The sequence below is a fragment of the Oncorhynchus gorbuscha genome, linkage group LG24, assembly GCF_021184085.1.
Source record: "Oncorhynchus gorbuscha isolate QuinsamMale2020 ecotype Even-year linkage group LG24, OgorEven_v1.0, whole genome shotgun sequence".
Taxonomy (NCBI): domain Eukaryota; kingdom Metazoa; phylum Chordata; class Actinopteri; order Salmoniformes; family Salmonidae; genus Oncorhynchus; species Oncorhynchus gorbuscha.
The window spans coordinates 38,086,125-38,110,677 of NC_060196.1; the positions used below are offsets into that span (position 1 = coordinate 38,086,125).

A 24,553-nucleotide genomic window follows, 5' to 3' on the forward strand; every position below is an offset into this window, starting at 1 on the left:
TGGCCATCTGGCATTTAGTGCAAATGTCAGATGTGCTGGTCCATTTCTAGCCTAGCGAACCTGTAACTTGGGTTTTTGCACAAAATCATGACTCGTAATGGCAAGTCTCAAGAAATAGATTAAACAGGGTGGTGGGGTCTTGAAGGAAAGAGCCGGTGTGCACAAATTGGCACTCATTTCGGATTCCAGTCCGCCCCTGTAAGACCCTTTATAGAGTTGTTCACAATGAAAGCCCAATTTTCCCAGGAATGCCTAACTTGATGAGGAACCTTGGGACACCGATTCACATTAATCCAGGACTAGTGATGGGCCCATCTATGCAAACTCAGGAAACCAATAAAGACCAAAGGTAAATCTAGGAAATGTCAGCGTTTTCACTGTTGCTGCAGAGGGGTTCCATACCATGTGCAACGTTTGTTTTTATTTTATTTCACCTTTATTTAACCAGGTAGGCTAGTTGAGAACAAGTTCTCATTTACAACTGCGACCTGGCCAAGATAAAGCAAAGCAGTGCGACACAGAGTTCCATGGAATAAACAAACATGCAGTCAATACAATAGAAAAGGTATATCTATATACAGTTTGTGCAAATGAGGTAGGATAAGGGTGGTAAGGCAATAGCTGAACCTACTACTGAACATGCCCCCTGATAGTGTTGCCCTTATACATTGCTGAAATATTTAAATGATACATTTGAAGATCTGGCCTACAACCTTGTCAGCTTCAAAATAATTGTGTACTTGTACATTTGGAAAGTATTCAGACCCCTTCCCCCACACGTTACAGCCTTATTTACTCAAGTATGCAAACCCTTTGCATTGAAGGTCCAAGAACAGTGGCCTCTATCATTCTGAAATGGAAGAATTTTAGAACCACCACTACTTCCTAGAGCCGGCCACCCAGCAAAACTGAGCAATAGGGGGAGAAGGACCTTGGTCAGGGAGATGACCAACCCAATGGTCACTCTGGCAGAGCTCCTCTGAAGATGGGAGAAACTTCCTGAAGGACAACCATCTCTGCAGAACTCCAATCAGGGCTTTAAGTTAGTGGCCAGACAGAAGCAACAGCCCGCTAAGAGGCACCTAAAGGACTGACCATGAGTAAGATGCTCTGGTCTGATGAAACCAATATTGAACTTGTTGGCCTGAATGCTAAGCGTCAACTTGAGGAAACCTGGCACCATCCTAACAGTGAAGCATGTTGGTAGCATCATGCTGTGGGGATTTAGAGTAGTAGAGAATCCTTGACTAAAACCTTCAGACTGGGGCAAAGAGCTGCCTTCCAACAGGACAATGACCTTACACAGCCAACACAGGAATGACAAGTCTGTCATTGAGTGGCCCAGACAGAGCCCAAGCGAACATCTCTGGAGATACTGAACAGCTTTGCAGTGACACTGCCCATCCCACCTGAGAGCTTGAGAATCTGCAGAGAAGTGGCATCTCCAAATATACACTCAAAGAAAAGCATCCCGTAACTGTTTAAGCAAACTTAAACATGTAAATGTGTATTCATATAAATTCAGACAAACTGAAAAAGTTTGTCACACGTGACTAACATATGGAGTGTCCCTGAACAGGGGGTCAAAAATCAGAAGTCAGTATATGGTGTGGCCACCAGCTGCATAAAGTACTGCAGTGCAGCTCCTCAGACTGCAGTAGATTTGCTCAGAGATGTTGCCCCACTCTTCCAGGGTCCTGAAAAAAAGGCTGTTCTCTTTTTGCTTATTTTAGGTTTGCCAAGCTTGTAGCATTTCCCCAAGACAACTTAAGCTGTAATTGCTACCCAAAGGTGTAACAAAGTACTAAGTAAAGGGTCTGAAGTTCTGTAAATGTGAATACATTTGCTTGGTCGTGGGTTATTGTGTAGTTTGAGGGGGAAATCATTTTAGATAAGGCTGGAATGTAATTTGTGGTCTGAATACCATCTGCACTTTAACCCCCAAAGAAGATGATCTGAAACACTTAAGTGGACATTCCCTTAAAAGTAGTTCAGTTTACAATTATGCACTACATGCTGGAGTAATCACAGAAATTAATTGTCAAGGTATCTTCAAATAATTTATTCTTCAAGGTTAACAGTCATCTAGTGTTCATTGTTTTTGGAGTTCTGATGAGAGCATGTCTCCTTAGTGTTGTGGTACAGTGGTAGTCCCTTCACTGTTAGAGTGCCCCTTTTCAGCATTGTTCAACTCACCAGGAGCAGTTGTGGTGCCGACGTCACTTGGTTGTAGGGTCATCAGGAGTGAGTTTGCCGCTTGGAGCGAGACAAAAATGGGGCCACCACAGCATTCTATCAACAGAACAGAGTTAGTGGGTAGGAAAGGAAAGGGCCATTACTGCTATATGAAACCACATCTGACATGTACAAGTGATACTGGCAATTGCAGTGTGCTGGTCAAGATTTATTGGGATGAGTCTTGTTCTGGAGGCAGAATTGAACGATTCCAGCTAGGTGTGCTAAAGAGGAAATAAGATACTGCACCTTTCTTGGACTTCATCCCACTCCGCCAATGGTCACCAGTGGCTTGAGGTTTGATGCGGTAGCCACGAGGTTGGCTACCACCTTGTCTTGGACTGAGGGGATATCGTGCTGGATCGCGATCAACCCCCTTCTGGCTATTCAGGCTTGGACAATGGCCACATTGGAAATCATTTGAGTCAGCAGACCTCCATCTGAAATGTGTAGAAGACGCTCATGGACCAAGACATTTGAACAAATCCGATTGGTTATTCCAGTAGATAGCTACTCTTACTGGGCTGTGACCTAAGGAAATAAGTCAGATTTCACACCTGCCATTAATGAAGGAGCATGCCTTGTTGCTAGGCTCTGCATGGTCCATGACAGGGATTGCCATAAGGTGGCATATGAAGTATAGCTGTAGAAACACAACAGGATGAGCAAAACAAAGATGTAGAAACCCAGTAGCCTACATAACAGCTATAAGTTATGTACCCACTACAGTACCCATAATGCTCCACAACATCTGGTACTGCCCTCACCTCTGCCCTGTTCTCCTGGTAGAACCTAAAGGCATCAATGTGGAACTGGAGCTTGTCATCCTGGGTTCTATGCATGAACCCAGAGTTGGAGCCAGGCAGCTGGGAATCCACCAAGCACCTGTAGGGGAGATATAAACAGGGACAGCCCATAGAGCAGACTCATATTTAGATCTGTGCCATTACAGTGTCTGACAGCATGGGCATTGAGGCTACAACCCATAGAAGTCCCCACCCAGTTGACTACTTTAAAATGGTGCCATCATGGTGGAAGCCCTCAATGGCAGTGCTCTTGACAAGACTGCCTTTTTGACTTCCAAAAGCCCTCCATCATTCCCTACGGGCCAGCCAGAGAATATTCATTCTAGGTAGCAGATTTAGCTTAGGCAGTTCCCTCTCGCTTACCCATCATGCTCAATGAAGACATATCTGGGGAAAGAGTTATTGTCTGGGTCCAGTGTGCCCACGCAGCTGCTAACAAAGACCCTGAGCCTGGAGTGGTGAGCTTCCCTGACAGACGCCTCAATGTTGATGGTATCACCCAGGAAGTAGACTCCAGAACCCCGCTCATAGAGCCAGTCACCTGGGCAGAAATGACAGAAGGTTATCCCAATTGACTTAAGGAACTTTACATTATTCCTTATAGTCCAAGGCCATTAGATGTCAGTTCCTTTTAAAAAGAGGCTCTGCCAACCATAAACTCCATCTAAATGTGAATCAAGTCACTGGTCTAGAAATGTAAAATCCTACTCACTTCACAATGGGAAAAATATATTACTGAACACCTTTTAACAGTTGCAGCTGACAGCATTTCAGCAACAACTGACTCCACAAATGTGTTCACCGTTAACAGGTGTTCAGAGATACAGATAGCCAGTGCTAATTGCTATACGGTTTACATTAATAAGCACAGTAACATGATAATGTTAGTGTGGGAAACATAAGCCTATAAAATAGCACTTAAAACTACCCTGGACAGAATATTATAGTCAAGAGGCACTAATAGTTAGCATCTATGAATGGGTTAAAAGGTCCATTGAGGAGTTTGTAAACAGGTCCATAGTTAGTAGGCTAATTGTTTAACGTTGCAGATAGAAACATCAATAATTAAAGTGATGTCTGATGAGATTCTGTATTTAGCATGTCCAAGGATCATTTGTGCTCCACCATCCAAGCTTCTGGGAGAGCACAATGGTCTCCTAATCATCTGAACTTTCAACAAGGTTGTTCCCTGCTCAACACAGCCCAGAATTTACATACCCACTTGTCATAAGCTTCAAGGAGAACTGCAGGTTCTCTTCGGCAGACACTGTGGCGCTGAAGGGGATCCAGGTCGGTTGGAGAGGGGTACTGTCTGAACTGTACTCCCTGAAACAGAAAGTACAGAGTCTGGCAAACAAACCAATAGGGACACAGTAGTCATGATCATGTAACAGTATAACCTAAACTCACCTTTCATAATGACAAGCAATTGGGATTACAGCACCATCCATTCGAATAACCCCATCTGGTGTGGCTCTGGGTGTATATCTGAGGAGGTTTGTATAGATCGTGAATCCACAGATGAACAAAGACTCCATGAAGTAGAAATTACACAGAAAATCGTTTTAAGAAGTACGCTACTGAAACATTCACCATAATTACCAAAGGCTTGGTTCCAGTCTGATAGCGCTGCAAATACTCTGGATAAATCTCCGGCTGCTGATGCTGTAGCCCTGCAGGTCTCTTGGTCCTGTTTAACTCCAAATCGCAGGTCATCCATGTCAATAAGAATACCGAGTTTAAACAGATCAGCCTTCACAGCGATCTCCATGTAGTCTGAATGGCACTTCACATCGACCGTTTCCAATCGAACTGGTCTGGAAACTGGTTGTTGGGGTAGTTGAAGCTGTTTAAAAGGTAGACGATCCCCAAACTGTGGCAGTCGGATTGGAAGTTGTTGCACTGTGCCAGTGTTGTAAGTGGAAAAAGTAGGAGATATTAAGTTTTCCACTAGTAAAAACAGAACTAATTGCTTTGGAAATAGCCAGAGTGTGTTTGCCATTATGAGTCCCATGCCAACAACTAATATGAAACTGTAAATTAGAGGGCAATGTGCCTCTGCTATACTACAATAATTGATGAAACTGAGGTAGCTTTTAACAACCTTGCAGGCTGCAAACCTGGGCTAGATTAGGCCCTAATTGGGTTTTGCATCTGATTAGTCAAACTATTTGCATGCATGTTCAGCGCGTTCCCCTGCCCAGCTGATGCATACCAGAACGTACAAAGCCTGGATAGGTATTTCACGTATCAGCAAACACATCATATGTTATAGAAATCTGTCAGTCGATGACACCGTTGATGACATGTCACGCAACCATTGGATGGATGCATGAAACTTCTGAGCAGGGGAAAGCTACCATTACGCTTGGATCACACCAACAGTATTTCTGCATTTTGGTACACGAGAATTACATTAATTTCCAATGAAACGCTGCGTTTGCCTTGCAGAGACACTGTATGCATAGACGGCTTGACAGAAATGGTAACAGGAGGTGAATGTTGAACTTTTGTTGCATACACATCCATAAATTATAGCTAGCTAAATGACTTAATGCAGAGTAGGGCTAGCCATGATCTAACTAGTAACTTAGACTGGTAGTTGATTTTAAGATACAGTTATGATATTGGGGATTTGTCATTAAGATTGAGATTGGACTAAAATGTGGGTAATTGGATGTTTAGATGTAACCATAGACTGTCTTGTTTTTGCATAGGGTCAATTAAACATGAAAAGAATGGGAGAGGTATCAGACTTCTGTTCCAAAAGGACACAATGGGAGGCCAGGCCAATACTTTAAACTACACACTTTAGTTAGCAACTTAATTGTACATATTCATAGAGATATGACACATTATTTTATGTGTATTTCAGATATTTCAAGATCCAGAGAAGATGGTCCTGTACAGCCGTGTTTGAAAACATTTCCCAGAACTCAGCATAGTACTAGGAAAAGGGCTTACAACAGTTCCTGGTATAAGGACAATTCATGGCTTGAATATTCTGTAAGTCAAGATTCGACTAATTGTTTCGCCTGTAGGCATTTTTCTCTGCCCAATACATCTGAATCTGCCTTCACATCACAGTCAGGGTTTTGTAACTGGAAAAAAGGTGCCGTTTAAAGATTCTGGTTTGAACCTCCATTCAAAGGCAGAGCATCAGATCAATGCTATGTATGCTTGGAATCAGCATCAAAGTGCTATTGACAGCAACTCATCAATGTTGGATGTCATAAATGAGAGTGGAGGAAAACTACTTACATTAAAACAATCGCACATGTGCTCCTATTAACTGCCACTCAAAATATAGCGCAGGGAGGTCATCGAGAGTCGGATGACTCTCACAAGGGTAATATTTAGACAATCTTAGAAGAAATAGCAGAGCATGACCCTCTCATAGAGAAAAGGATGAACGCGTGTGGCAATGGTAAGTACACAAGACACAAAATCCGGAAGGGCTTGAGGGCTTAGCTGAGATGGTACAAAGTGAAATAATGAGAGAATAAAAGAGAGTAAAGTTTTTAGTGTAATTGTAATGAAACCAAAGATTGAAAGAAAAAATAAACGTCTTTAATTGTGAGGTACTATTACAACGGGACCATCCATGAAAGCTTTTTACACTTTCAGTCAGCAAAAAGCTTAGATGCAGCAGGTCTCACAAAAATGATCATTGATTTCCTTGAGAAACATGGCCTGGACTACAGAAATAATCTTGTGGGACAAGGCTATGACAGTGCATCCATCATGAGCGGAAAGCATTCTGGTGTGTCTGCACGGATGAAAAACAGTGTAAGATTACCATTTTATGTGCACTGCAATGCACATTGTTTGAATTTGGTTCTTGTCGATGCTGTAAAATCAGTGCCCGAGGCAGTTAACTTTTTTGCTCTCCTGCAGAAGCTTTATAACTTTGTTTCTGGCTCGTATGTTCATCTCAAGTAGCTGGCAGTTCAGAAAGAGCTGTATCCACAGCAGCAGCCCAGGGAACTACAGAGACTGCTCTGCCTGCGGCTATGGAACCCTGACCTGTTCACCGGACGTACTGCCTTATCCCGGACCTGCTGTTTTCGGCACTCTCTCTCTACCGCACCCGTTGTCTCGAACTGAATGATCGGCTATGAAAAGAAAGTAACATTTACTCCTGAGGTGCTGACCTGTTGCACCCTCTACAACCACTGTGATTATTATTATTTGACCCTGCTGGTCATCGATGAACATTTGAACATCTTGGCCATGTACTGTTATAATCTCCACCCGGCACGGCCAGAAGAGGACTGGCCACCTCTCAGAGCCTGGTTCCTCTCTAGGTTTCTTCCTAGTTTTCTGCCTTTCTAGGGAGTTTTTCCTAGCCACCATGCTTCTACGTCCTCATTGCTTGCCATTTGAGGTTTTAGGCTAAGTTTCTGTATAGCACTTTGTGACGTCGGCTGACGTAAAAAGGGTTTTATAAATACATTTGATTGATTGATTGGCTTACGGATCTAAGGTGGGCATGCAGACACATGGCATGCTGTAATCTGAGGGACAGGCTTCCAGCAGTTCTGAGAGTGCTACAGAATATCACACTTGAAAATAGTGGTGGTAGATCAGTGGTGGCAAGGGCCCTTCTTTCTCAGATTTACATTTCATAGGGCTTTTGGTTACCTTTTGTAAAGTGCTTGGTAATGCCAAATGTCTTTCTGACATGCTCCAATCAAGCTCTCTTGACCTAGCAAGGGCTGTAGATCTAGTAGGTGCCCTTACAGACACATTACAGGACTACAGAAGTGAGGGTTACTGTGGAGAACTATGGAAAGAGATTGCAGAGCACTGCAAAATAAGTGTGCAAACAGTGTGTAAAAGAGCCTAAAACAAGCTTAAGGTTTCACGACTCATTGATGATGAGCCCTGTAGGACAGAAAAACTGTGACCAATGTGATGGTGAGAGCTTCCAAAGAGCGATCTTTTATCAGGCGCTTGACAGTCTCACAGCTGAGCTGCAGAGGTGTTTTTCAAAGAAGAATTGTGAGATAATGCAAAGGGTCCAGTCTCTCAACCCAAAGAGGACAACATTCTTGAATGAGGAGCCTCTGTTTGCCTTTGCTCAGAACTTTGAGTCAGATTTAGAGGACCTCAAACATGAGGTTCATCAAACCAAGCGACTTCTTGATAGGAGAGAAGTGGAAGGGAGAGACCGTCTACTCTCCTTGACTTTGTTGTGTTTCTAGAACCTTATAAAAAGGTCTTCAATTAGCTACTTTGACTTTGTAAGATTTCTCTTGTTACACCAGTCAGCAGTGCTTCTTGCGAGAGAAGCTTCTCAGCTTTAAAACGGATTTAAACCCACCTTAGGACAACAATGGTTGATGACAGGTTAAGTCACCTCGGAATCCTCAGTGTTGAGTCAAGGAGGTCACGCTCCCTCAACATGGATGAGTTTGTGAAACATTTAGTCAGTTCTCACCAGAACTGCAGAATTATGCTGTTTTAAATCTACCTAGGATAATTTGGTGCTTAGATGGTCCCTCTGGTCGTGATTAAAACCTGCACTGTGTACTAGCTAGTACACTGAGATTCTAAAATCATAAATCCAAAGGGTATCATGTCACACGGATATAATTTGGTCTTGATTAGGACAATTCCAAAACTTTTCTTTGCTATTAGTTATCATATTTATGCTATATATATTATGTTATTATACGTTTGTAATATCGATGGGCACCAAACTTGTTTTTATTTTTCAAGTCCATTTCTGCTTGATACCTGGTATGTCAAATTGCAGTGTGTTTTGTTGTAAATGTACTTTTTTGTAAATAAACTATGCACTTTTTGTAGCACACAAATTCATAGTATGTTAAAGAATTCAAGTGAAGTAACCCTTTTGGACCATACTATCTGTCACATTGAAGAACTCTGAGTTAAGTGAATTATCACTTCTACCTCCAATCAGCAATCATAGGATTCATTCATGCTCCTTCGATGCCAGGTTAGGGTTACACACTAATTGTCTGTCATGGTCTATGGACACCCTGAAGTAGCCTTTGCCACCCCATGTCTAAAACTCTAGTTCCGCCACTGGACAGGAAGCCCACATTCAAACTAACTTCAGTTTTTAAAATTCACACTTATCCATTGCGTCACTAAGTTTTGATGAATGTAGGGGGAGAAACGTATATTATAAGCATCAAACATGTTTATTCCTGACCAACAGATGTCACTAATGTGCATTGCGTTAAAAGCTTTGAGTAATGAACCGTTTTTCTGCGCAGTTTGGTGAAAGCCATGAAGGCTTCAGGAAACTTCGGTTTCCCATTACTACCAAAAAGTCAAGACGTTCTGTGACTATAATGTGTCATTTCCTCCGACGCGGTGCAAGCAGCAATAGGGCGTGTCGGGGAAAATATTTTTCTACTATTTCTCATTTTTGACTGCACTGGGCCTTTAACCTTCCCTTTCCGCAAAGATACAGACAGTTGACTAAGGAGTGAAAAGATGTATGAGAAGAACTGTTATCTGTAGATTGAAGGTCAGACTCCAAGTGCTAAACAGTTAGGGTCGTTTACCTCCATCTGGCACAATAGCATCCTCGTCAGAGAGAGCACGAGTAAGCGAGAGAGCGACGGGAGAGAGGGGGGGACAGAGAGAGAGACTCAGGAGTTCATTGAACGTTGCACCAAAGCATTGCAGGTGAAGGTGACAGACCTGCTTCCTCCAGGAATCAATGGATAACTCTATTTTTTTCTGCAAGATGCAAATCCACATTAGACTTCTGAAAAAACGGCTGAATCTTTATTTATTTTCTCAGATTGATAACACACTAGAATGATGCTAATATCACTGCACTCTGATGTGCATCATTCCTTATTACTCTAACTCAGTAGGGTGCATTTAAAATGGCACACAGAGATGGGTACAAAGCTCTCCTTCGCCCTCCATTTGGCAAATCTGACCATAATTCTATCCTCCTGATTCCTACTTACAAGCAAAAATTAAAGCAGGAAGCACCAGTGACACTGTCAATAAAAAAATGGTCAGATGAATCAGATGCTAAGCTACAGGACTGTTTTGCTGGCACAGATTGAATATGTTCCGGGATTCTTCCGATGGCATTGAGGAGTACACCATATCAGTCATTGGCTTCATCAATAAGTGCATTGATGACGCTGTCCCCACAGTGACTGTACGTACATACCCCAACCAGAAACCATGGATTAAAGGCAACATCCGCACTGAGCTAAAGGCAAGAGCTGCCGCTTCGAAGGAGCAGGACTCTAACCCGGAAGCTTATAAGAAATCCTGCTATGCCCTCCGATGAACCATCAAACGGGCAAAGTGTCAATACAGGACTAAGATCGAATTGTACTACACTGGCTTTGACGCTTGTCGGATGTGGCAGTACTTGCAAACCATTGCAGACTACAAAGGGAAGCACAGACGAGAGCTGCCCAATGACACGAGCCTACCAGATGAGCTAAACTACTTCTATGCTCGCTTTGAGGCAAATAACACTGAAACATGCATGAAAGCACCAGCTGTTCTGGACAACTGTGTGATCATGCTCACCGCAGCTGTTGTGAGTAAGACCTTTAAACAGGTCAACATTCACAAGTCCGCAGGGCCAGACAGAGTACCAGGACGTGTGCTCCGAGTATGCGCTGACCAACTGGCAAGTGTTTCACTGACATTTTCAACCTCTCCCTGTCCAAGTCTGTAATACCAACATGTTTTAAGCAGACCACCATAGTCCCTGTGCCCAAGAAAACTAAGTTAACCTGCCTAAATTACTACCAAACCGTAGCACTCATGTCTTTAGCCATGAAGTGCTTTGAAAGGCTGGTCATGGCTCACATCAACACTATTATCCCAGAAACCCTAGACCCAATCCAATTTGCATACCGCCCAAACGGATCCACAGATGATGCAATCGCTATTGCACACAACACTAACCTTTCCCACCTGAACAAAGGGACCACCTATGTGAGAATGCTATTCATTGACGACAGCTCATGTTCAACCCCATAGTGCCCTCAAAGCTCATCAATTAGCTGAGGAGCCTGGGACTAAACACCTCCCTCTGCAACTGGATCCTGGACTTCCTAACGGGCCACCCCCAGATGGTAAGGGTACGTAACAACAACATCCGCCACGCTCATCCTCAACACCGGGGCCCCTCAGGGGTGCGTGCTCAGTCCCCTCCTGTACTCCCTGTTCACTCATGACTGCATGGCTAGGTACGACTCCAACACCATCATCAAGTTTGTAGACGATACAACAGTGGTAGGCCTGATCACCGACAACGCGAGACTATAGGGAGGAGAGGTCAGAGACCTGGCCATGTGGCGCCAGGACAACAACCTCTCCATCAACGTGATCAAGACAAAGGAGATGATTGGACTACAGGAAAAGGAGGACCGAGCACGCCCCATTCTCATCGACGGGGCTGTAGTGGAGCACTTTTCAGAGTTTCAAGTTCCTTGGTGTCCACATCATAAACAAACTAACATGGTGCCATTAATACAGGTAACGAGTGGAGGACAGCGGAGCCTCTTAAAGAAGAAGTTACAGGTCTGTGAGAGCCAGAAATCTTGCTTGTTTGTAGGTGACCAAATACTTATTTTCCACCATAATTTGCAAATAAATTCATTAAAAATCCTACAATGTGATTTTCTGGATTTGTTTTCTCATTTTGCCTGTCATAGTTGAAGTGTACCTATGATGAAAATTACAGGTGCAATTTGGGATGCAGATCTAGTCTCTGGTGAAAGATTGTTATCATTGGTTCTCGGTTGCAAGGTTATCAGACAGATAATATAGTCAACTGTCATGTAAAACATATATGACATGGGTGGGATTTCCCCTTGGCATTTTGGTTGGCTAATCAAAGTAGCAAATTCATACTAGCCTAAGACGTGTTGGCTTACTTGATAATATAAATCATTTATTGAAGTAAGTAGAATGCACCGTCTTAGTGTCATAATGAATAGCATGTAAGTTAACAATGTAATGCTGACATAATAACATCTCACACTATGCTGTCTAAAGAAGGTTCTCATTAGGCCTAATTCATCCTTTATTAATTATATGATTATTAGCCCATTCATTACCCCCCTTATCAACAAAACCTGAAGACCTGCGTAAACAGGTCGTTTAGTACGCCATAATCAGACCTGTTGGTTATTATGGTCAAGCACCATCCGATAAGGACTCCGGATAGTTCCCGAAACACAAACCACATTCTCTCATTTCCGCTATTGGAAAAAATTGCGCCAGGACCATTTTGGGTGGATGATCATGTTTATTATTGGCCATAACTTTGTATAATCAAAATAATATATAATATTTTCAATATATTTTATCTAATGCACAAAATAATTAGGATATCACCTTTGTTAACGTTTAGAAAACCTGTACGCATTGTGCGCCCCTGTTTTCAGAAATATTGGTACGGTCTTTTCAATTGCACTGCAAGCGTACATTGAGCCACAAGAAGAACGTAAAACCCGCTCCAAAGAAGATGCCGCGGACCGATGTCGGTGTTAATTGATCTGGTTATTCTGTTGTAAGAAAAGGAAACACCACACTGCGGCATAATTTCATTTTTGCCCCGCGGAGAGGAGGATGGTGTGTGGGTTGTCATAACTTTGGACTCGCTGCTTTTCCTTGACACGCGCACTGATCCAGTTGGTGAGGGTGAGTGCTTCTAGTAGCCTACTGGAGATGGAGAAAGATAGGCTACATTGTTGTTATATTGTTGCACATCATAACCACCTGTATGGGATGTGGGAGGAATAGTTGTAGGCTACAATGTCACACTGTCATACGTTTAAAAAAAATGGAAATCCAATATAGGCTATGGAATAATGCGTCAACATGCTTTTTACCTATAAATTGTAGCTCTGAATTAGCCTAGGTCAGATATCGGCAAAATGTATTCGTTTCTAAACAGCAATTGTCAAATATATGCGCAATAATAAGCCCATTGGACACCTATAGGCCAAGCCAGCTGTGGTTTCTACCGTGGGCTTTCTATGGCAATACAATCATTTAGAATGGAATGACTGAGAATGTGCAGGTAGATTAGGCCTATCGTTTAAATAATCATTAAATATATATATATATTTATTGTTTGAGACAGTGGCCTACAAGTCTATCACTTTTAGATGAGCACATGGAGAGCCTTCTTTAGGGCTGATGAAGCAACGCTTTCAGCGCTTTTCCAATGTATACAACCTGGTCTCAGAGCATTTTGTCATTTTACGTATGTAAGTCCGATTTATTTGGCTTTTCAAATCAAATTTTATTTGTCACATGCGCAGAATACAACAGTAAAATGCTTACTTACAAGCCCTTAACTAACAATGCTTTAAAAAGTTAAGAAAAAAATAGATAAGTAAAAAATAGAAAATATAATGAACGAATAATTAAACAACAGCAGTAAAATAACAGTAGCGAGGCTATATTCAGGGGGTACCGGTACAATCCTTGATCGCGTTGAGGGAGAGGTTGTTGTTCTGGCACCACACGGACAGGTCTCTGACCTCCTCCCTGTAGGCTGTCTCATCGTTGTTGGTGATCAGGCCTAGCACTTTTGTGTCATCGGCAAACTTGATGATGGTGTTGTTGGAGTCATGGGCATGCAGTCATGAGTGAACAGGGAGTACAGGAGGGGACTGAGCACGCACCCCTGAGGGGCCCCATGTTGAGGATGAGAGTGGCAGATGTGTTGTTACCTACCCTTACCCCCTGGGGGCGGCCCCTCAGGAAGTCCAGGATCCAGTTGCAGGAGGAGGTGTTTAGTCCCAGTGTCCTTAGCTTAGTGATGAGCTTAGTGAATAGCATTCTCACATAGGTGTTCCTTTTGTCCAGGTGGGAAAGGGTAGTGTTATGTGCAGTAGAGATTGCATCATCTGTGGATCTGTTGGGGTGGTATGCAAATTGGAGTGGGTTTCTGGGATAATGGTGTTGATGTGAGCCATGACCAGCCTTTCAAATCACTTCATGGCTAAAGACGTGAGTGCTACGGGTCAGTAGTAATTTAGGCAGGTTACCTTAGTGTTCTTGGGCACAGGGACTATGGTGGTCTGCTTGAAATATGTTGGTATTACAGACGGACAGGTTGAAAATGTCAGTGAAGACACTTGTCAGTGGGTCAGTGCATGCTTGAAGTACACGTCCTGATAATCCGTCTGGCCCTGCGGCCTTGTGAATGTTGACCTGTTTAAAGGTCTTACTCACATTGGCTAGGGAGAGCATAATCACACAGTTGTCCAGAACATGCATACTTCAGTGTTATTTGCCTCGAGGTGAGCATAGAAGTAATTTAGCTTGTCTGGTAGGCTCGTGTCACTGGGCAGCTTGCGGCTGTGATTCCCTTTGTAGTCTGTAATAGTTTGCAAGCCTTGCCACATCCAACGAGCGTCGGAGCTGGTGTAGTACAATTCAATCTTAGTCCTGTATTGAAGCTTTGCCTGTTTAATGGTACGTCGGAGGACATAGCGGAATTTCTTACAAGCTTCCGGGCTAGAATCCCACTCCTTGAAAGCGGCAGCTCTAGCCTTTAGCTCATTGCGGATGTTGACTGTAATCCATGGCTCCTGGTTGGGGTATGTACTAGAGGTTGACCGATTAGGCTTTTTCAACGGCGATACCAATTATTGGAGGACCAAAAAAAGCTGATGCCCGTTACAACAATACTGAAGAAACACTTACTTTAACTTAATATAATACATCAATACAATCAATTTAGCCTCAAATAAATAATGAAACATGTTCAATTTGGTTTAAATAATGCAAAAACAAAGTGTTGGAGAAGAAAGTAAAAGTGTAATATGTGCCATTTAAGAAAGCTAACGTTTAACTTCCTTTCTCAGAACATGAGAACATATGAAAGCTGGTGGTTCCTTTTAACATGAGTCTTCAATATTCCCAGGTAAGAAGTTTAAGGTTGTAGTTATTATAGGAATTATAGGACTATTTCTCTCTATACGATTTTTATTTCATATACCTTGACTATTGGATGTTCTTATAGGCACTTTAGTATTGCCAGTGTAACAGTATAGCTTCCGTCCCTATCCTCGAACCAGGAACACATCGACAACAGCCACCCTTGAAGCAGCGTTACCCATGCAGAGCAAGTGGAACAACTACTCCAAGTCTCAGAGCGAGTGACATTTGAAACGCTATTAGTGCGCACCCCGCTAACTAGCTAGCCATTTCACATCAGTTACACAAGCCTAATCTCGGGAGTTGATAGGCTTGAAGTCATAAACAGCGCAATGCTTGAAGCACAGCGAAGCGCTGCTGGCAAAACGCACAAAAGTGCTGTTTGAATGAATGCTTACGAGCCTGCTCCTGCCTACCACCGCTCAGTCAGACTGCTCTATCAAATTATAGACTTAATTATAACATAATAACACACCGAAATACGAGCCTTAGGTCAGTAATATGGTAGAATCCAAAAACTATAATCTCGAAAACAAGACGTTTATTCTTTCAGTGAAATACGGAACCATTCTGTATTTTATCTAATGGGTGGCATCCATAAGTCTAAATATTCCTCTTACATTGCACAACCGTCAATGTTATGTCAAAATCCCGTAAAATTCTGGCAAATTAGTTCGCAACGAGCCAGGTGGCCCAAAATGTTGCATATACCCTGACTCTGCATGCAATGAACGCAAGAGAAGTGACAAAATTTCACCTGGTTAATATTGCCTGCTAACCTGGATTTCTTTTAGCTAAATATGCAGGTTTAAAAAGATATACTTCTGTGTATTGAGTTTAAGAAACGCATTGATGTTTATGGTTAGGTACAGTCGTGCAGCGATTGTGCTTTTTTCGCAAATGCGCTTTTGTTAAATCATCCCCCGTTTGGCGAAGTTGGCTGTCTTTGTTAGGAAGAAATATTCTTCACACAGTTAGCAACGAGCCAGGTGGCCCAAACTGCTGCATATACCTTGACTCTGTTGCAAGATAAGTGACACCATTTCCCTAGTTAAAAGAAATTAATGTTAGCAGGCAATATAAACTAAATATGCAGGTTTAAAAGTATATACTTGTGTATTAATTTTAAGAAAGGCATTGATGTTTATGGTTAGGTACACGTTGGAACAACGACAGTCCTTTTTTGCGAATGCGCACTGCATCGATTATATGCAACGCAGGACACGCTAGATAAACTAGTAATATCATCAACCATGTGTAGTTAACTAGTGATTATGATTGATTGAATGATTGTTTTTTTATAAGATAAGTTTAATGCTAGCAAGCAACTCACCTTGGCTTCTTACTGCATTCGCGTAACAGGCAGTCTCCTCGTGGAGTGCAATGTGAAGCAGGTGATTAGAGTGTTGGACTAGTTAACTGTAAGGTTGCAAGATTGAATCCCCGAGCTGACAAGGTAAAAATCTGTCGTTCTGCCCCTGAACAAGGCAGTTAACCCACCGTTCCTAGACCGTCATTGAAAATAAGAATGTGTTCTTAACTGACTTGCCTAGTTAAATAAAGGTGTAAAAATATATATATATATAAATCGGCCAAATCGGTGTCCAAAAATACCGATTTCCGGTTGAAATTGGCCCTAATTAATCGTCCATTCCAATTAATCGGTCGACGTCTAGTATGTACGTACGATCACTGTGGGGACGACGTCATCAATGCACTTATTGATGAAGCCAGTGACTGGTGTGGTGTACTCCTCAATGCCATCGGAAGAATCCCAGAACATATTCCAGTCTGTGCTTGCAAAACAGTCCTGAGTCACTGGTGCTTCCTGCTTTAGTTTTTGCTTCTAAGCAGGAATCAGGAGGAAAGCTTAAAACCCTCCAGCTGTGTGTTATTCATGTCGTCATTCAGCCACGACTCGGTGAAACATACAGTGGCTTGCGAAAGTATTCATCCCCCTTGGCATTTTTCCTATTTTGTTGCCTTACAACCTGGAATGAAAATAGATTTTGGGGGAGTTTGTATCATTTGATTTACACCACATGCCTACCACTTTGAACATGCACATTTTTTTAAAATTGTGAAACAAACAAGAAATAAGACTAAAAAACAGAACTACTGTTACGGTTTTCTTCCGTCGAAGGAGAGTCGGACCAAAATGCAGCGTGGTAATTTCCATACATGTTTATTGAACGACAAAAATACGAACTATACAAAACAACAAATGGAACGTGAAAACCTATACAGCCTATCTGGTGACTACAAACACAGAGACAGGAACAATCACCCACGAAATACTCAAAGAATATGGCTGCCTAAATATGGTTCAAAATCAGAGACAACGATAATCACCTGACTCTGATTGAGAACCTCCTCAGGCAGCCATAGACTATGCTAGACACCCCACAAAAACCCCATGACAAAAACGCACCACAATAACCCATGTCACACCCTGGCCTGACCAAATAAATGAAGACAAACATACATACTTCGACCAGGGCGTGACAGAACCCCCTCCCTAAGGTGAGGACTCCCGGACACACATCAAAACAATAGGGAGGGTCCGGGTGGGCGTCTGTCCATGGTGGCGGCTCCGGCTCGGGACGTGGACCCCACTCCATCAATGTCTTAGTTCCTCCCCCTCGCGTCCTAGGATAGTCCACCCTCGCCACCGACCATGGCCTAGTAGTCCTCACCCAGATCCCCACTGGACTGAGGGGCAGCTCGGGACTGAGGGGCAGCTCGGGACTGAGGGGCAGCTCGGGACTGAGGGGTAGCTCGGGACTGAGGGGTAGCTCGGGACTGAGGGGTAGCTCGGCGCTGAGGGGAAGCTCGGCACTGAGGGGAAGCTCGGCACTGAGGGGAAGCTCGGCACTGAGGGGAAGCTCGGCACTGAGAGGAAGCTCGGCACTGAGAGGAAGCTCAGGGGATCTGGAAGAGTCTGGTTGACTGGCGGATCTCAAAGTGTCTGGTTGACTGGCAGATCTGGAAGAGTCTGGTTGACTGGCAGATCTGGAAGAGTCTGGCTGACTGGCAGATCTGGAAGAGTCTGGCTGACTGGCAGATCTGGAAGAGTCTGGCTGACTGGCAGATCTGGAAGAGTCTGGCTGACTGGCAGATCTGGAAGAGTCTGGCTGACTGGCAGATCTGGAAGAGTCTGGCTGACTGGCAGATCTGGAAGAGTCTGGCTGACTGGCAGATCTGGAAGATCATGGCTGACTGGCGGATCCTGGCTGACTGGCGGATACTGGCTGACTGGCGGATCTAGCTCCTCTGGCTGCTCCATGCAGACTGGCAGCTCTGGCTGCTCTATGCAGACTGGCAGCTCCATGCAGACTGGCAGCTCTGGCTGCTCTATGCAGACTGGCAGCTCTATGCAGACTGGCAGCTCTGGCTGCTCCATGCAAACTGGCAGCTCTGGCTGCTCCATGCAGACTGACAGCTCTGGGTGCTCCATGCAGACTGACAGCTCTGGCTGCTCCATGCAGACTGACAGCTCTGGCTGCTCCATGCAGACTGACAGCTCTGGCTGCTCCATGCAGACAGACAGCTCTGGCTGCTCCATGCAGACAGACAGCTCAGGCTGCTCCATGCAGGCTGGCAGCTCTGGCTGCGCTGAACAGGCAGGAGACTCCAGCAGCGCTGTAGAGGAGGAAGGCTCTGGCAGCGCTGAACAGGCGGGAGACTCCAGCAGCGCTGTAGAGGAGGAAGGCTCTGGCTGCGCTGAACAGGTGGGAGGCTCCGGCAGCGCTGTAGAGGAGGAAGGCTCTGGCTGCGCTAAACAGGCGGGAGACTCCAGCAGCGCTGTAGAGGAGGAACGCTCTGGCTGCGCTGAACAGGCGGGAGACTCCGGCAGCGCTAGAGAGGAGGAAGGCTCTGATAGCGCTAGACAGGCGAGGCGCACTGAAGGCCTGGTGCGTGGTGCTGGTACTGGTGGTACTGGACCAAGGACACGCACAGGAAGCCTGGTGCAGGGAGCTGCCACCGGAGGACTGGTGTGTGGAGGTGGCACTGGATAGACCGGACCGTACAGGCGCACTGGAGCTCTTGAGCACCGAGCCTGCCCAACCTTACCTGGCTCGATGCCCACTCTAGCCCGGCCAATATGAAGAGCTGGTATGTACCGCACCGGGCTATGCACCCGCACTGGAGACACCGTGCGCTCCATAGCATAACACGGTGCCTGCCCGGTCTCTTTAGCCCCCCGGTAAGCACAGGAAGTTTGCGCAGGTCTCCTACCTGGCGTAGCCATACTCCCTGTGAGCCACCCCCCAATACATTTTTGGGGCTGACTCTCGGGCTTCCATCCGCATCGCCGTGCTGCCTCTTCATACCAGCGCCTCTCCCCTTTTCCCGCCTCCAGTTCTTCTTTGGGGCGTCGATATTCACCAGGCTGTGCCCAGGGTCCTTTTCCGTCCAATATCTCCTCCCAAGTCCAGAAGTCCTGTGATTGCTGCTCCTCACGATAAACAGGGGGAGTTGGCTCAGGTCTGAACCCTGACTCTGCCACACTCTCCCTGAGCCCTCCCCCAATACATTTTTGGGGCTGACTTTCGGGCTTCTTTGCCAACCGTGTTCCCTCGTATCGTCGGCTCCTCTCTCCGGCTGCCTCTGCTCTCCTAAGTGCCTCCACCTGTTCCCATGGGAGGCGATCTCTTCCAGCCAGTATCTCCTCCCAAGTGTAACAACCATTGCCATCCAAAACGTCTTCCCATGTCCATTCCTCCTTTTGCTGCTTCTGCTGTCGCTGCCTGTCACCACGCTGCTTGGTCCTGGTGTGGTGGGTGATTCTGTTACGGTTTTCGTCCGTCAAAGGAAAGTCGGACCAAAATGCAGCGTGGTAATTTCCATACATGTTTATTGAACGACAAAAACACGAACAATACAAAACAACAAACGGAACGTGAAGACCTATACAGCCTATCTGGTGACTACAAACACAGAGACAGGAACAATCACCCACAAAATACTCAAAGAATATGGCTGCCTAAATATGGTTCCCAATCAGAGACAACGATAATCACCTGACTCTGATTGAGAACCGCCTCAGGCAGCCATAGACTATGCTAGACACCCCACAAAAACCCCATGACAAAAACGCACCACAATAACCCATGTCACACCCTGGCCTGACCAAATAAATGAAGACAAAAAAAACATACATACTTCGACCAGGGCGTGACAACTACAGCTTCAAGTCTCTTGGGGTATGTCTCTATAAGCTTGGCACATCTAGACACTGGGATTTCTTTCCCCATTATTCAAGGCAAAACTGCTCCAGCTCCTTCAAGTTGGTTGGGTTCCGCTGGTGTACAGCAATCTTTAAGTCGTACAGATTCTCAATTGGATTGAGGTCTGGGCTTTGACTAGGCCATTCCAAGACATTTAAATGTTTCCCCTTAAACCACTCGAGTGTTGCTTTAGCAGTATGCTTAGGATGTTGTTCTCTGGGTGATGAGAGGTGTTGGGTTTGCGCCAGACATAGTGTTTTTCTTGATGGCCAAATAGCAACATTTTAGTCCCATCTGACCAGATTACCTTCTTTCATATGTTTGTGGAGTCTCCCACGTGCCTTTTGGCGAACACCAAATGTGTTTGCTTATTTTTTTCTTTAAGCAATGGCTTTTTTTCTGGACTCACTTCCATAAAGCCCAGCTCTGTGGAGTGTACGGCTTAAAATGGTAATATGGACAGATACTCCAATCTCCGCTGTGGAGCTTTGCAGCTCCTTCAGGGTTATGTTATCTTTGTTGTCTTATTGCCTCTCTGATTAATGCCCTCCTTGCCTGGTCCGTGAGTTTTGGTGGGCAGCCCTCTCTTGGCAGTTTTGTTCTTTCCATTTTTTAATAATGGATTTAATGGTGCTCCGTGGGATGTTCAAAGTTTCAGATATGTTTTTTTAACCCAAACCTGACCTGTACTTCTCCACAACTTTGTCCCTGACCTGTTTGGAGAGCTCCTTGGTCTTCATGGTGCCACTTGCTTCGTGGTGTCACTTAGGGGTGTTTCAGACTCTGGGGCCTTTCAGAAAAGGTGTATACATACTGAGATCATGTGACAGATCATGTGACACTTAGATTGCACACAGGTGGACTTTATTTAACTAATCATGTGACTTCTGAAGGTAGCACCAGATCTTATTTAGGGGCTTCATAGCAACACATATGCATGCACCACTTTTCTGTTTTTATTTTAGAGAATTCTTGAAACAAGTTATTTTTCTCATTTTACTTTGCCAATTTGGACTATTTGTGTATGTCCATTACATGAAATCCAAATTAAAATCAATTTAAATTACAGGTTGTAATGCAATAAAATAGGAAAAACGCCAAGGGGGATGAATACTTTTGCAAGGCACAGTAAGATATTACAGTTTTTATTCTTTCCCGTTGGTAGGATATATGTGATCGTAGTTTGTCTATTTTGTTATTGATTGATTGTACTCTGGCTAATAGGTAGATTACCCTCTCGGCAACAGATCCTTACAAGGCACCTGGACCTTCTTCCTTGATACCTCCTTCTCTTTCTCCTGCGAATGTCGGGGATGAGGACCTTGTCGGTCGTCTGAAGTAAATCCTTGCCGTTCGTCTCATTGAAGAAAAAGTATTCCTCCAGTACGTGGTGAGTAAGCTCTGTCCTGATATCTAGAAGCTCTCTTCGGTCATAAGACACGGTGGCAGAAACATTATGTACAAAATAAGTTACAAATAATGCGAAAAAACATACACAATAGCACAATTGGTTCCAGGATCGTAAAGCGGCAGCCATCTCCTTCGGTGCCATTTTGTATCGTATGTATTAATTTGTGGATGTCCATCATCCAATGGCAAAATGTACACTGAATTTGAAAAAAGTACAATATGCTACGAATTGAAATTTGTTGTGGCTAACTTTGGCTAGGTGGCTAATGCTAACGTCAGCTAGCTTGCTAACATTAGCTAGGGTAGAAGTTAGGGGTTAGGTTAAAGGGTAAGGTTAGGGGAAGGGTTAGCCAACAAGCTAAGTAGTTGAAAAGTTACTAAAATGCTAATGTTGTCTGTGATGAGATTCGAACACGGTTCGCGTTATATGCCCATCCACCCACCCCCCTTTAGCTTTTGCCTTAAGTAACCTTCTGTGTTATGTAACCATACCAAACGTAACATGTCATACTATACTGAACAAAAATATAAACACAAAATGTAAAGTGTTAGTTCCATGTTCATAAGCTAAAATAAAAGATCTGATAAATTTCCATTGGCATATAAACCTTATTTCTCTCAAAGTTTGTGCACAAATTTGTTTACATCCCTTTTAGTGAGCATTTCTCATTTGCCAAGATTGTCCATCCACCTGATAGGTGTAACCACACCAATCCAGGACATACACATCTGGCTTCATCACCATCTGGCTTCATCATCGTTTGAGACCAGCCACCCGGAGAGCTAATGAAACTGAGTTGTAATTTCTGTCAAAAACAAATTCTGATTGGTTGGGCCTATGCCCTTCCAGGCCCAACCATGGCTGTGCACCTGCCCATCATGTGAAATCCATAGATTAGGGCCTAATGAATTGATTTCAAATGACTGATTTCCATTATATGAACTGTAACTCAGTAAAATAATTGAAATTGTTGCATGTTGCGTTTATATTTTTGTTCAGTATAATTTTAATGTACCAGATCTTCGTTTACTATGTTATGTCTAGTTTATGAGACCAGGCTGCTTGTCCCAACAACCTCAGAACTGGCCCCAACAGAATTGTACATATTTAGACCCAGTTGGTAGTTTTCTTAAATACTTGCTCCCTCAGGCACTCCAAACGGGTTTGCGTCCGCTTCTCCATGGTTCTCTGTCGGGATTTCAGAGCGAGAAGGCAGAATGTAAAACATTTTGTGACATCTATCTCCATGGGGGCTATGAGCAGTGATTTTGTTTGCAGTGGGGCCCCATAATTATTAGAGTTTAGCCTGCCTCAGATCTCTCTTGTTTGTTTATCACGTCAACTTGGGAGACACATGTCAAGATAGGAAAAGTTAGCCTGGGGCACCATGATGTCTTATTTGAGCAGCTCAGCAAGTTCAGCTCCCCATACAGCTCTGACAGAAGGCCTAGACAATGTCTTTAACACAGAAATGCAAAGGAATACAAATAGGGGTTTTATAAAGTTTAGTCCCCCCCACAGCTGGGGAAAGAACTCCAGACAGGGACAAATTAATGTCTTGATGTCTGACAAAGAGAACTGGATCAAAATTGTAATCTGTATACAAGCCTGCTCTGTCTGAAGCCAATGGCTTGGAATGAAGCAGACAACATAGACATAGTCTGACACCAGTTGGCTAAATTGTAACACGGAATTGCAACATTTTGGGGCAGCAGGGTAGCCTAGTGATTAGAGCATTGGACTTGTAACCAGAAGGTTGCAAGTTCAAACCCCCGAGCTGACAAGGTACAAATCTGTCGTTCTGCCCCTGAACAGGCAGTTAACCCACTGTTCCTAGGCCGTCATTGGAAATAAGAATTTGTTCTTAACTGACTTGCCTGGTTAAATAAAGGTAAAAAAAACAGAAACACAAGAGCAAAGGGGGTCTACATACCCAAGGCTGGGGACAGACAAACATCAGACAGCAGGAGAAAATGAAAATGTGACAAAATATAAAAAATCCCACTTATGAATGGTGGAAACAAGCACGCTCTGTGTAAAGCCGTTGGCGTGGAATGAGACCAGACAGAAATTGTTTGAAATGTTCCTCTGCTGTGTGGGTGTGTGCTTCTCTAAGTCTGTTTACATATGTGGGGGTATATGGAGTGCTTTCATCATCTCTTCTTTCTTCTATCCATCACAAAATAAATCTTGGAACTAGAGGGACAATGATCCAGGAGACTAACGTCACAGTGTCTGCATAGTCTGCTGTCAGTCTAATGGGTGGGTTTGTCAGACAATGACAGAGAGCCCCATCTCCCCCATAGTGACAGGACTTCTATCCTGTAGTACAGGAAGTGAAGTGACTAACATTTTTTTTTTTGTAGGTGTAGCCCTTTCAACAACCACTCTCACCTGGTAAACAGTTTGATTACGGCCAGCTGGTCAACTGGACTAATATACATAGAATGAAAGGTGTGGACAGTAAGCAACACACTTTGTGAAATGACTCTGGCTGGTTCTTTATCAGTGAAGTGGCTGATTGACTGTCTTACTTCATCAGTGACCTCTGACCAGTTACACTACCACTCACTCACTTCTCTCAGGACAATCCAGGCTCAGGTGACATTTCAGTTGCAAGATAAAGCTTGAGATATATCTTTTCTCTTCTGTGGATCTCAGAGAAAGGAACAGAGGCTATTATTGTCAAGCACTTAAACTCCTCCTTCTTCTCTTTCTTTCTCTCTCCTGTTTCTTCCTCCTCCTCTGTATCACCAGCCTTCTGCCTATCTGGCCCTCTTAAGACGTCTGGAGGTCTTCTTCCATTTAAAGGCCCAATGCTGCCGTTTTTCTGGGTAACATTTAAGTACCTTTCTCTAATAGATTTCCATTAAAATGAGCAAAAATAGCATTTTGGCAAAAAAATATTTCTCAAGCTATAATAGTTTTGCTAGGACTCTCTGTGAGTG

At 44.0% G+C, this 24,553-nt stretch overlaps 1 long non-coding RNA gene across 1 annotated transcript in view; it reads left to right on the top strand.

Annotated features, from left to right (window-relative positions):
* Positions 1-12,323: 12,323 nt before the first annotated feature.
* The window catches only part of LOC124012921, a 38,213-nt gene continuing 25,983 nt past the window's right edge, over positions 12,324-24,553 (top strand). Inside the window, exons 1-3 of the long non-coding RNA XR_006834794.1 lie at positions 12,324-12,710; positions 14,891-14,949; positions 21,419-21,584. This is a non-coding gene — a long non-coding RNA (uncharacterized LOC124012921). The remainder of the gene's footprint in view (positions 12,711-14,890; positions 14,950-21,418; positions 21,585-24,553) is intronic.